This window comes from Pelobates fuscus, chromosome 4, assembly GCF_036172605.1.
Source record: "Pelobates fuscus isolate aPelFus1 chromosome 4, aPelFus1.pri, whole genome shotgun sequence".
Taxonomy (NCBI): domain Eukaryota; kingdom Metazoa; phylum Chordata; class Amphibia; order Anura; family Pelobatidae; genus Pelobates; species Pelobates fuscus.
The window spans coordinates 229,781,872-229,796,030 of NC_086320.1; the positions used below are offsets into that span (position 1 = coordinate 229,781,872).

Below are 14,159 nucleotides of genomic sequence, written 5' to 3' on the forward strand. Positions count from 1 at the left end.
ATACCCAGATTTGGCGCCATATCTAGCTTCCGGTCAGGCTCTTCCTAGCCCGGCCCGGAATATTCTACTCACCAACCTTCCCCTTAGTAAAGCTTCCCCATCCCCATGCCTTACTACCCCTCGACCGGAACCCCTAACGGACTCATCTCTACGAAGCCCCATACTAACCCGACAACTGACCGGTACCCTCCAACCCAGACATTATCAAATGCCTCTTCGATGGACTCCTGGCCCGACACACATTAATGATGACGGCCAGATACAATATGCTGACCCAGTCTACGTCTATGTCCCTTTCACAACCACCGATCTCTTTAATTGGAAGACCCATAACTCCTCTTACACCGAAAAGCCTCAAGCCATGACGGATTTGTTTACCTCAATAGTCCAGACACACAATCCCACTTGGGCTGATTGCCAGCAATTATTAATGACATTGTTTAATAACGAGGAAAGGACTAGGATAAATCAAGCGGCAATTAAAGCGCTGGAAGAAGAGGCCCGTACACAGAATCAGGCCAACCCAGCAGCATGGGCCGCAGCCCATTATCCAAATACCGATCCAAATTGGAATGTCAATGGCGCAGACATGGTCCATTTAAAAGCTTACAGAGACGCTATTATTGCTGGCATGAAAGCTGGAGGAAAGAAGGCGATTAATATGTCTAAGACGGCTGAGGTATTACAGAAATGTGATGAATCGCCCAGTGTCTTTTATGACCGATTATTGGAGGCATACCGTTTGTATACCCCCTTTAATCCGGAGGCTCCTGAGAATTCCTGGATGGTTAACTCTGCCTTTGTCAGCCAAGCCTACGGAGATATAAAGCGCAAGCTACAGAAGTTAGAAGGGTTTGTAGGGATGTCTATAACCCAACTAATGGAGGTAGCGAATAAAGTATATATGAACAGGGAAACAGAGACAAAGAAAGAGGAAGAGCGCAAGATGCATAGAAAGGCAGATATGCTAGCGGTAGCGATCGCAGGCGTAGATAGAAGGGAAAAGGAAGTGTATAGGGGAACTGAGAAAGGCAAGAGTAAATGGAATAGGGAACCCCTGAGTAGGAATCAATGCGCGTACAGTAGGGAAGAAGGGCATTGGAGAAGTGAGTGTCCACAAAGGGAACAGTATGAGAGAGACAGACCTAGGGCAGGATATGGTAATTATAGAGGCAGAGCGAGAGGTAGAGGAGGTCCTGGAGGGAATAATGGTAGCAATAGAGGAAATGTTAGAGAAGATAGGTACTATCCAGCAGCGCAGAGATCCCGCGATAGAGAAGATAGGGACTTTGTAGGATTGGCTGACACGTCATGGAGGACTATTGATACCGACCGGGCTCCATCCCCCTTGGCCGAGCGGAGCCTATGGTCAATGTATCAATAGGGGGAAAAAGGAGTGCGTTCATGATCGATACTGATGCTGAACATTCGGTGGTGACTGACCTAGTTGCTCCTCCATCTGGAAGAACCATCACTGTAATAGGAGCAACTGGAAGGAGTGCTGCTAAACCGGTTCTTAAAAGTCGACTCTGTACATTGGGAGGCCACGTGGTGAAACATCAATTCCTTTATATGCCTGAATGTCCAGTCCAACTGCTAGGACGTGATTTGTTGTCAAAACTACAAGCGCAGATAACGTTTCTACCTAATGGAACAAGATCTTTAAAGTTCAATGGACTTTCAGGTATAATGACAATACCTGTACCAAAGGAAGAAGAGTGGCAACTTTATACAGTGTTGACTAGCCAAAACCCTAAGAGTGATGAATCCTTGTTCAATATACCAGGAGTGTGGGCAGAGAACAACCCACTTTGACTTGCTCGCAATATTCCACCAATTCGAATCAAACTGAAACTTGGGGTCTATCCAGTGAGCTTAAGGCAATATCATATCCCACAAAAGGCCAAGAAGAACATACAATCGTATTTGGATAAGTTCATACGGTATGGTATCCTAAAATTCTGTACTTCCCCCTGGAACACCCCATTGTTGCCTGTTCAAAAGCCCGGTACAGATGAGTATCGACCTGTGCAGGACTTGAGAGCAGTCAATGATGCGGTCGTAAGTATACACCCAGTTGTGCCCAATCCATATAACCTGCTTGCTTTAATTCCGGGCGGGGCTACCTATTTTACTGTCTTAGATCTCAAAGATGCCTTCTTTTGCCTTCGAATTGCTGCGGAAAGCCAGTGTATCTTCGCATTCCAATGGGAAAATGCTGTAACGGGCTTGAAACGCCAGATGACTTGGACAAGACTGCCCCAAGGGTTTAAAAATTCACCTACCCTATTTGGATCAGCTTTAAGTCAAGACTTACTGGATTTCAAGTCCAGCCCAGGAGAGTGTGTACTATTGCAATATGTAGATGATTTGTTGATAGCGGCAGTTACAAGAGAAATATGTCAGCAAGCAACACATGATCTACTACACATTCTCTGGAAGGCAGGATACAAGGTGTCCAGGAAGAAAGCTCAGTTGTGTCAGCCGACTGTCAAGTATCTGGGATTCCATATCTCTGAAGGTCAAATAATAATGGGGCCAGAGAGAAAAGAAGCTGTATGCCAAATACCAATACCCAAGAATAGAAGACAAGTGCGGGAATTCTTGGGGGCAGCAGGCTTCTGTAGGATATGGATTCCCAGTTATGCGATATTGGCGAAACCTCTTTATGCAGCTATAAAAGGCACATAACAGATCCCTTCCTGTGGACCCCTGAACAGCAAAAGGCATTTGAAAATGTGAAGAAGGCTTTGATGAGTGCCCCAGCATTAGGTCTACCTGATCTTACACGCCCATTCTACTTATATGTACACGAGCAAAGAAGAATGGCTGTGGGAGTATTGACACAGTACTTGGGATCATGGCAACGACCTGTTGCATATATGTCAAAACAACTGGATGCAGTGGTCTTCCACCTTGTCTAAGAGCCGTAGCTGCCGCCGCCCTGCTGGTAGCCGAAGCTGATAAACTCACTCTGGGTCAAGAACTCTATGTGCGAGTCCCGCACGCAGTACAAACGTTGCTAGACTATAAAGGCAATCATTGGTTTAGTAACAGCCGCATGACTAAGTATCAAGCTATGTTGTGTGAAAACCCAAGAGGGCATTTAGAGACTGTTAACACCTTAAATCCAGCTACCCTTTTGCCACAACCTACTGAGAGTCAACATGATTGCCTGGAGGTGATGGATGAAGTGTTCTCAAGTAGACCAGACCTTCATGACTTTCCCATCCAGAACCCTGATGCCCAGTACTATACGGACGGCAGTAGTTATGTGAAAGAAGGGATTCGCTATGCAGGATATGCAGTGACTACCATAGACAAGGTGATAGAAGCACGGCCATTGTCAAAAGGAACATCGGCACAGAAGGCAGAATTAATTGCACTAACACGAGCGTTACAATTGGCTGAAGGTTTAGGAGTGAACATCTACACTGACTCCAAGTATGCGTTTCTAACCACTCATGCCCACGGAGCTCTGTATAAAGAAAGAGGATTATTGAACTCAGAGGGTAAAGAAATCAAGTACGCAGCTGAAATATTGCAACTACTGGAAGCCGTATGGGAACTGAAAGAAGTTGGTATTATACATTGTCGGGCGCATCTGAAAGGTGATGGTGACGTAACCAAAGGAAATCGGATGGCAGATAATGCAGCTAAGCGTGCCGCTGAATCAGGAAGACAGGAGTATGTGGAACATATAGCTGCTCTTATACCGACTCCACTGTCTCAATGGACTCCAGTTTATACAGCTCAAGAAGAAGAGTGGTTAAAGACTGAAACTGGGAAATACCTGGAGAACAAATTGTATCAGTTAGAAGATGGAAGAATAGTTATTCCAGCATCACTAGCTGTAGAAATTGTCCAGAACTATCACAACGGGACACATTCTGGAAGAGATAGTATGGACGAATCTCTCAGAAAACATTTCTATATACCAAGATTGTCCAACTTGACTCAAGCCATTGTACGAAGATGTGTAATATGTGCTAAGAATAATGCAAGGCAAGGACCAGTGAAACCACCAGGAGTCCAGTATATGGGGGGACTCCCTATGTCCGATCTTCAAATAGACTATACTGTAATGCCTAAATCCGGTGGACATCGCTACCTACTAGTAGTTGTGTGTACCTATTCAGGTTGGGTAGAAGCATGTCCTACTCGTACAGAGAAAGCAGGAGAAGTTGTACGATTCCTGTTGCGAGAAATAATACCCCGATATGGACTACCATGCTCTATAGGATCGGATAATGGTCCAGCCTTTGTTCACCATTGCCTACAACAACTGACTCATATGCTTGGTATTAAGTGGAAGCTTCATACAGCATATAGACCTCAGAGCTCTGGTAAAGTAGAAAGGATGAACAGAACTATTAAGAACCAATTGGCAAAGATGTGTCAAGAGACTCAGCTTAAGTGGAATGTTCTTTTGCCCATAGCTCTGTTACGTATTCGTAGTACACCTACCAGAAGGATGGGTCTCTCACCTTTTGAAATCATGTATGGGCGTCCACCTCCCATACTTGGTAACTTAAGGGGGGATTTGAGTCAGTTGGGAGAAGGAATTACACGGCAGCAGGTTGTAGAGGTAAAACTATGGAGGAGGTACAGAAATGGGTACAAGATAGATTACCTGTGAATATTTATCCCCCTGTTCATAGCTATCATCCAGGAGATCAAGTATGGATTAAAGAGTGGAACAGAATACCGTTAGGGCCTAAGTGGAGGGGTCCTTATGTTGTTCTTTTGTCTACCCCTACAACAATAAAGGTGGCTGAAGTGACTCCGTGGATTCATCACTCCAGGGTTAAACCAGCAGCAGTAGATTCTTGGCAAGCTACACCAGATCCAGAGAATCCCTGCAAGATCCGGTTAAAGCGCACGACTCAGTCGGAGTGATGAGGAGATATCGGGATTACAAGTGTGTTTAAAGAGATCAGCAAGTGAGTGTTTTTGACGGCCATAATAAAGCCTGACCACTTACCCACGTGTCATAGCCAGGGTGTCTCGAAGGGACCTCTGTGAAGGGAAGAGCAGAACTCCATTCCTTGCAGCCCTTACATCCTGGAAGCTGAGGTGCCATCGCACAGACGAAGACTGAGGATGAAGACGTCGAAAGAAGTGCTCTTGATAATGTGTATTTTTATGTTTTTAATTATTCAGGAAGGTAGAGGTACCGACACACCTAGCTGTGAGGTTTGCATTAAGACTACTATAACAGGTAATCACATTTCCCAGACCCTTATTTGGCATTCACAGTATGAGTGTAAAGGATATGTGTCTAGGTGTAGATACTTAGGTATAGAATATAGTGTATGCCATTTAGGAGTAGGAGAACCTAAGTGCTTCAATCCAGAGTATCAACCCCGTACAATTTGGTTGACCCTCCGGAATGGATACCCACAGGGGACCCTAATAAATAAAACAGTATTAGAAACCGTACATTCTTCGGGTGTCCTGCTATTTGATGCATGTAAGGCGATATCAAGTGGTAGAAAACCGTGGAATGTATGCAGGGATCTTAAATGGGAGAGAACGTATGGGTCTAACAATAAGTATATTTGTCCCAGTAGTAAAAACAAGTATGCCCAGATAAGGATTATAATTATTGCCCATATTGGTCTTGTGTGGGGTGGGCAACTTGGGGACAGACAGTAGATAAGGATATGATTGTTACTAAGTTGCCTGCCAAACCGTATTGTAAGTCTATGGAGTGTAACCCAGTCCATATACTTATCAATAATCCTGAACAATTCATAGATAGGTTCGGAAACTTATTTGGGTTCCAGATATATGGGACGGGTTTGGATCCTGGGACAATATTATTTATAGGGATAGAGACCGATATTTTAGCATCCCAAACTCATCAGGTTTTCCATTCTTTTTATGAAGAGATGAGTGTAGAAAATAAGATCCCCCATAATGCTAAGAACCTGTTTATAGATTTAGCTGAAAGTATTGCTGGTAGTCTTAATGTGACCAACTGCTATGTGTGTGGAGGTACTAACATGGGAGACCAATGGCCCTGGGAAGCAAAGGAGGTAATGTATTCTGGTTCTGAGACAATTGAACAAATAATATCTTCTCAAGCCGATTATCAAATGAGTGTTAGAGGTAAATCTGAGTGGCGATTAATGACCTCCATTATAGGTTATGTTTGCATAGCAAGGAAAGGAATAATGTTTAATACTTCTGTAGGAGAACTGACTTGTCTAGGGCAAAAAGCTTATGATGATAATACAAAGAATACAGCCTGGTGGTCGGCTTCAAATGTCTCAGAACCACCTAACCCGTTTGCAAGTTATGCCAATTTAAAGGACGTGTGGTTTGATCTATCTATCACATCTAGTTGGAAAGCCCCAGCAAATTTGTACTGGATCTGTGGTAAGAAAGCCTATTCGGAGTTACCACAGGACTGGGAAGGGGCATGTGTGTTAGGTATGCTCAAACCAAACTTCTTCTTGTTGCCTATTGAAACAGGAGAGACTTTGGGAGTTAAAGTGTATGATGTGAATCATAGAAAGAAAAGGGGACCCCTAGAGATAGGTACCTGGGAAGATAATGAATGGCCTCCCCAGCGTATTATAGATTATTATGGGCCAGCCAATTGGGCAGAGGATGGTACTTTTGGATATAGAACCCCAATATATATGCTCAACCGCATTATAAGTTTACAGGCGGTGGTTGAGATAATTACCAATGAGACATCACAAGCGCTCAATCTCCAAACGAAGCATAATACTAGGATGAGGACAGCCGTTTACCAAAATAGATTAGCTTTGGATAACCTATTGGCAGTAGAGGGAGGTGTATGTGGGAAGTTTAACCTAAGCAATTGCTGTCTTCAAATAGATTATGAAGGGCAAGCAATAGCTGAGCTTACTAACCATATGGTTAAACTAGCACATGTGCCTACGGAATGGAAAGGGTATAATCCAAGTAGTTGGTTTGGTAACTGGTATGAGCAGTTTGGAGGACTTAAGGCATTGGTAGGTGGAGTCATGCTAATCTTAATGCTGTGTCTTCTTCTACCATGTCTTGTTCCTTTGGTAGTTAGGTCTGTGCAGAGCATCATAGAAAATATAGCAGAAAGAAAGGCTGCTGCACAGATAATGGCCATATATAGATATGAGGCTCTAAATCAGGGAGAACCAGTGCAGGAAGAGGAATGTTGAGGGATTCATATCATTAATCGCAAAGTCTGGTCTGGTTCATGGCAACCTGAGGTATATGCAAACTATGGTTAACCCCTTAAGGACACAACTTCAGAAATAAAAGGGAATCATGACGTAATATTTCCGTCATGTGTCCTTAACGGGTTAAGTGATGCCTCCGTAATTGTGAAAATATCAGAGGCATCAAAGGGGGGAATGTGGTGAAATCTCGGTAAAAATAAATTTAGTAGGCCGAGATTACCACGTGGCATGTGTACGTGCATATACTGGTGTATCGGTCGGTTGGTTGCACGTGGCAAAGATACGATCAGTAGTGTACGGAGCATGTGCGAGAATACCGGATGTAGTATTGCCCTCCTCCATTGTGCTGGGCAAGCCATGCAGTCAAACCGGAAGTTAGTTCTTGTTCGATTGATTGGGTAAGAGAATGTGTGGGTGGAGCTTATTATGGGAGGAGTTACATGCCTATATAAGGAGCCTACACTATTGTCCAGGGCTCAGATCTTGTTGTATTTTGGTGACATTAGTCCCTCTGAGTCCCGATCGGTGAACCGAATAAAGAATCTCTTCCTTCCTGAAGAAACCTGTGTCCATCTCTCTGTGCTTGGCTTCCGTCAGTTTCTCCGGTATCACTGCTAGAGCTTAGGGTTGATCTGTGGGGTACAAACAGAGTTGTCACTCGTTTTTGGTGGTGGCGCTGGCGGCATTTAATAGGTAGACCACGTCTCCCATGTTGGTTGAATCATTTGTATCTGTGTGAAAGCAAATACATGCATTCATATGTGAGATATTGGTGAAGTTTGTCCAGCTTGTGTAGTTTGTTAGGACATAATATTTGTTTCCAGTTGGTTGCTATTAGGTTTCTAGCAGTAAGCACAGTTAACGCTGCTAGTTGTCTATGTGCTTTAGTGAGTGTGCGGGAGAGCAGGAGAAACAAACATGTGGTCAGGTCAAGCTGTATACCCGTGATATTCAGGTTTTCTAAAACCTCCTTCACATCTTCCCACAAGGGCCTGATAATGGGGCAGTCCCACCATATGTATAACATGTTCTCACCGACCTCCCGCACCTCCAGCAGAACGCCGGTACATTAGGGTATATATTGAGGAGTCTGCTAGGGGTTTAATACCTGCCAACATCTTGCATAGATAGGGTGAGATGAGGCTTGGTATGATTCAGCTCCGACTGAGATAATAAGTGTGTGATGAGAATACTTTTAAGTTGTAAGTATTGGAAGATTGAGGAGTTGGGAAGGCCGTATTTTTGTTGGAGCACTGGGAAGGGCAAGATTTGGTGGTGTTTGCATAAGTCCGCTCTGAAACGGACACCCTTTTTGTGCCAAGATATGAACCTTAAACTTGGTGAAAGTGAGGCTAGGGCTGACAGTGGTGTGAGGGGGGAACTTTCTATGAAGCGCCTCATTGCGTCCAAGAGTTCCACTGTTGGAGCGTGAGGGCAGTGGTCAGGAGCAACTTGACCAAGGCTGGGTGAATTGTTTTGGTTGTCCACAGAATAGGTATTAGGGAGCCAGCAGGTATCTGCTTGTTTTCCATGTCAACCCATTGGAAGGTTCTTTTGTTGAAATGAACTTTAATCGCTGCCTCTAATAGGGAGGCTTTATGGTATGACAGTAAGTAGGGAAAGCAAACTCCACCCTGGCAGGTACACCTTTGAAGCAAGGCTAGCGAAAGGCAGGGCTTGCAAATTTCCCACAGGAAGGATGTGAGGATAGATTGGAGCTATTTATAGAATGTTGGTGTAACGTGTATGGGTAGCATCCTAATTTTGTAGAGGATCTTTGGGAGAATTACCATTTTTATGGCGTTGAGTCTGCCAAGCCAGGAAAGATTTACTGTTCTCTATTGGTGCACCTGCGCTTTGCACATGTGTATCAATGGTTTAAAACTGAGGTCAAAGATTGTCCCATTAGAGGAGCCTAACTTTATCCCTAGATATGTAATATCTGTCATTCGCCAATCAAAGTTGTATGTTTGACTTAGATGTTGTTTAAGGGGGGTTAGGAGATTTACAGGTAGGGCCTGGGTTTTACTGTGGTTAAGCTTATAATATGACATGTTTCTGTACCGTTTCAGGAGTTGTAATAACTCCGGGGCAAAGACGCCTGGTTTCCTCAAGGAGAGTAATATATCATCGGCAAATATGGAGAGGCAATACTGTTGGGCTCCCATATTTATGCCGTGAATAGTAGCGTGTTGTCTGATCTTATATGCTATGGGATACAGTGACAGGATGAAAAGTATAGGGGACAAGGGGCATCCCTTCCTGGTGCCATTTGTGATATGGAATGGAGCGGAAAGAAACCCAGAATTGAAAAACCTGTGCCTTTGGATTATTGTAGAGGGCCATGATTCCTGAAATAAAGGTGTGGGGAAAGCCAAATTTAACCAAGACTTGTGTCATGTATTGCTAGTTAAGACTGCCAAAGGCCTTCTCCGCATCAAAGGCGAGGAGGAGGCCCTGTGTCTGTGTCCTGTGCATGTGCTAGAGAATGTTGAACATTTTTTAAAGTGTTGTCGGAGCCTTGAACCCTGATTTGTCGTTATAGATCTGTGTTAGCATGATGGTGGAGAGTCGGTTGGCTAGGAGCTTAGTATACATTTTAATGTGTCTGTTCTGAAGGGAAATCCGCCTGAAGTTTTGGCATTGAGTTGGAGGTTTACCCAGTTTGGGGAAGAGTAGAAATGTGTGCTAAAAGCATGTCGCTCGGGAAGTTTTCCTTGCGAGTAGCAAGCATTAAAAAGTATTGTAAGGGCAGGTGCTAAGGTGGATGCGAATGTTTGGTAATAGAGATTGGTGAAGCCATCTGGGCCCAGGGCTTTGTGTGCGGGCAGAGCCCGTATAGCCATTTCAATTTCCGTGTGGGTAAAGGGGGAGGTGAGGGTGATATAGAAGGAAGGTCCACCATGTCTAAAAATTCTTGGATGAGTTGTGAGGATGGTGGAACTGGGGTTGTCTTTGATATTGTAAAGAGAGCTGTAGTAGGTTGCAAATTAATTTACAATAACTTGTGGATTAGGTATCTTGCCTTTTCTACTAGACTGTATGTACGCTATTTTTGATTTATGGGATCTAGCTTTTAATTGTGATGCTAGTAAGGCTCCCGCTCTATTACCTTAGGCAAAGAAATAATGCTTATATCTATTCAATAGATAGGTGTTTTTCTTTCTAGCTCTAGGATTTTAAGTTTGTTTTGTAGTTGTGCGAGTGCAGTTTCCAAAAAGGTTTTGGAAGCTGAATGTTGTTGGGGCAACCTCACAATGCTAAGAAGGGAGATTCAGTACAAGTTACCCATGGCCTGTTGCAATCAGAGTCAGTGTGGTACACGTGTAGTCATTGTTTGTGGATACCCATTGAATGATATGAGCAGCAATTAGGTAAAGTAAAATGAGGTGGCAGTAAAATCAAAGATAAAACGTGTCAAACATAAAAGAAACTTAACAGAACTACATACAAATAACCGTCAGTTGTTGTAGAAGTCATACAGATGGTATAGTAATGGCTAAGTGTAACCAGTTGGTGGAGACCGCATTGTGGGTGGTAAAGTTACACGATGCATTAAGGCATGGCAAGAAAATGCAGCATACTTAGTATGTAATATAATAATGTAAAACAATAACATCAAATCAATAAGAATACAGTTGCAAGAAAAAGTATGTGAACCCTTTGGAATGATATGGATTTCTGCACAAATTGGTCATAAAATGTGATCTGATCATCATCTATGTCACAACAATAGACAATCACAGTTTGCTTAAACTAATAACACACAAAGAATGAAATGTTGCCATGTTTTTATTGAACACACCATGTCAACATTCACAGTGCAGGTGGAATTAAAAATTTAAAATTCTACGTTTCAGTCCTCTCATGGACTTTCTTCAGGAAAAAATGCAATATATATATATATATATATATATATATATATATATATATATATATATATATATTGGGAAGCAAAATCCAAATAGGTTATGGTGGGGAAAAATTGTGATTGAAAACCCCTGAAGTATTTGGATAATTAATACAGTGTTAAACAAAAATCTGCACACCAGTCAAGCCATAAGACTTTTCCCACAGAAATCCCATAACTGCAGCGATGTTATAACCTATTTGGATTTTGCCTCCCAAGCACTACCAAGCCTCAATGAGCAAACCAGTAACCAACCTCATTCTGACAAGTTGCATTAACAACGAAACAGCTGTCCATGAGTGGTTCACTGGTTTTGCATCTTTTGCTATATTGTGTTTCAAGCTGTTGTATACAGCAAACACATATTAAAATGAATCCATGTTTAAAATGGAATGAGGCAAAAATGTGATTCTTTGTTAAACTAATTTGCATATGCCCACCCAGAATCCTTTGCGGTTGTAACATCGCTGCAGTTATGGGATTTCTGTGGGAAAAGCAAGTCTTATGGCTTGACTGGTGTGCAGATTTTTGTTTAAATATATATATATATATATATATATATATATATATATATATATACACACACACACACACACACACACACACAGTAGCTATGTTCCCTTTGAAAATGTTACTCTGTTACAGAATGTGGATCACTATCAGACTTTAATATGATATTGTCTAAGTGATTCCACTAGTTTCTAAATTACTGCTTTTAAGGGATCTGCTCAACTAAAAATGTTGAGAGTGGGTAGGCATGGTTTCATTCAAACATCTGAATCTTTTGAGAAGAATCCGTCTTAGTCCAGAGTCAAAATTGAATATTTACTGTTTAATTGTATTTCAATGATTCTATTCCATTTATAGTAGTTATAACTATCCAATCTGTAGAGATCGAAAAGTCTCCATTCAGAACCCACTGGGTGCACTTAGTTCTGCAATGTTAAACATTGCAGTTCCAGAGAAACTGCAATGTTTACATTGCAGCACTAAGTCTGCCTCTAGTGGCTGTTAACCACCGTATTATAGATAGTATATGTGCATGAGTATAGACCCGAGAGCTTAATATTTCCAAAATGAAACTGGCACAATGTTAATTTTTGTCATACAAATCATCACAAACATAGCACAAACAAATGGTATATTTGCTTTTAAAATGTAATAACATGGTTTGTAAAGTGGGCAGGTTTTGATAAAATATATTTCTCAATATTTAAAAAAAAAAAACAGCACAGAATTAATTTTAGCAGCACAAAAGCATCACAAACAAAAGGTATTTTTTTAAAAACATGGGGTGCCAGACATACTTTTCTCTGCCGCCTCAACGACAAATAAAGGGTTAAAACCTTTTTTCATGTATTCAATGTCAGACGATTCGGGATCCTAATGCGCATGCTCGTGCTGAGCACCACGCATACATTAGTCCTTCCAAAGCATTGACTTTCTATGGGGTTTTTGAAGACACTGGACATCCTCATGCAAAGCATCAGGTCATCCAACGTCATTACACTGAGTTAAATTCTGTGAAACTGTAGGAAGCGCCTGTAGTGGCTGTCTGGTAGACATCCACTAGAGGCAGTCTTAACAATGCAATTCTTTCACCTGCAGGGTTAAGGAGACATTGCACCCAGCCCACTTCAATGAGATAAAGTGGTCTCTGCACCAATGCTGTGATAAAAGTAAGTGAACACTTGGATTTAATAGCTTGAGATCCTCTTTTGGCAGCGATAACTTCAACCAAGTGTTTCTGGTAGCTGGTGATTAAATTTGCACAATGTGGAATTTTGGACCACTCTTCCCTACAGTACCACTTCAGCCATATTCTTAGGATACCTGGTGTGAACAGCTCTCTTTAGGTCATTGCAAAACATCTCTATGGTTAAAGTCTGGGCTCTGACTGGGTCACTCCAGAAGGTAAATTTTCTTTTTTTAAGCAATTCTGTAGTTGATTTACTTCAATGTTTAAGATCACTGTTCTGCTGCATCACCCAACTTCTGCTAAGCTTCAGCTAGTGCACAGCCACCCTGTTATTATGCTGAATATATCTTATAAATGTGGGAATAAACATTTCCCTCAATGAGGGCAAAGGGTCCAGGCCTGAAAGTTATGATTCTACCTCCACTGTACTTAACCATCAGGATGATGTCTTCATGTTGGTATGCGGTGCTCTTCTTACGCCACTTAGTGCTGTGTTTTGTTCCCAAACAACTCAACCTCCATCCACAGTATTGTTGGATGGTGTCAAGGCAGAATTTGGTGAACTTCAAGCACACTGCAATGTTTTTTTGAAAAGCAGGGGCTTTCTTTGTGGTGTCCTGTCATAGAAACCATGCCTACTCAATGTTTTCCATATAGGACACTTATGAACAGAGATGTTAATCAGTTCCATTGATTTCTTCAAGTCCTTAGCTGTCAGTCTATGGTTCTTTCTTGGCTGGACAGTTATTTCTATGGAGAGTAGTCACAGTACAGTATTGTCTCTTATTGACAGTTTGTTTAACAGTGGACAGATGAATTTCTAAACTCTTTGAGATGACTATGAAACCCTTTCTAGCTTTATGCTAAACAATACTTCTTGGTTGCAGGTCCCTGTGAAAGCGGCCAAGTTTTGATGGATTCCAGTTTCTTAGGGTCCATACTGAAACGCTTCTCAGATATGATGTACCCCAAGAACTGCACAGATGTCTGATCAAAGAGTACCTTCTCTAGCTTGCTTTGCAGACAATTGTAGCAGTTTCTTTAGTACTTATCTATCATGTTTATGGTGGGTTTTTAGATCAGGGGAGTATACCAATATGTCATCCAGATACACTACAGCACATACGTGCAAGTAATCTTGGAGGACATCATTAATGATGAGCGGAATTGAATATACGTTTCGCACCGTGATCTTGTTCAGACCCCTATAGTCTATACAGGGTCTGAGATCACCCTCTTTCTTCGATGCAAAGAAGAAGCCAGCACCTGCCAGAGATAAGGATTGCCTGATAAACCCTTTCCTCAGGGACTCCTCAATGATAATCTTGTTTTCATGCTCAGAGAGGGGATATAC

At 42.3% G+C, this 14,159-nt stretch overlaps 1 pseudogene; it reads left to right on the forward strand.

The window, feature by feature from the left end:
* Positions 1-298: 298 nt before the first annotated feature.
* On the forward strand, positions 299-13,796 carry LOC134609410 (uncharacterized; annotated as a pseudogene).
* Positions 13,797-14,159: the final 363 nt, after the last annotated feature.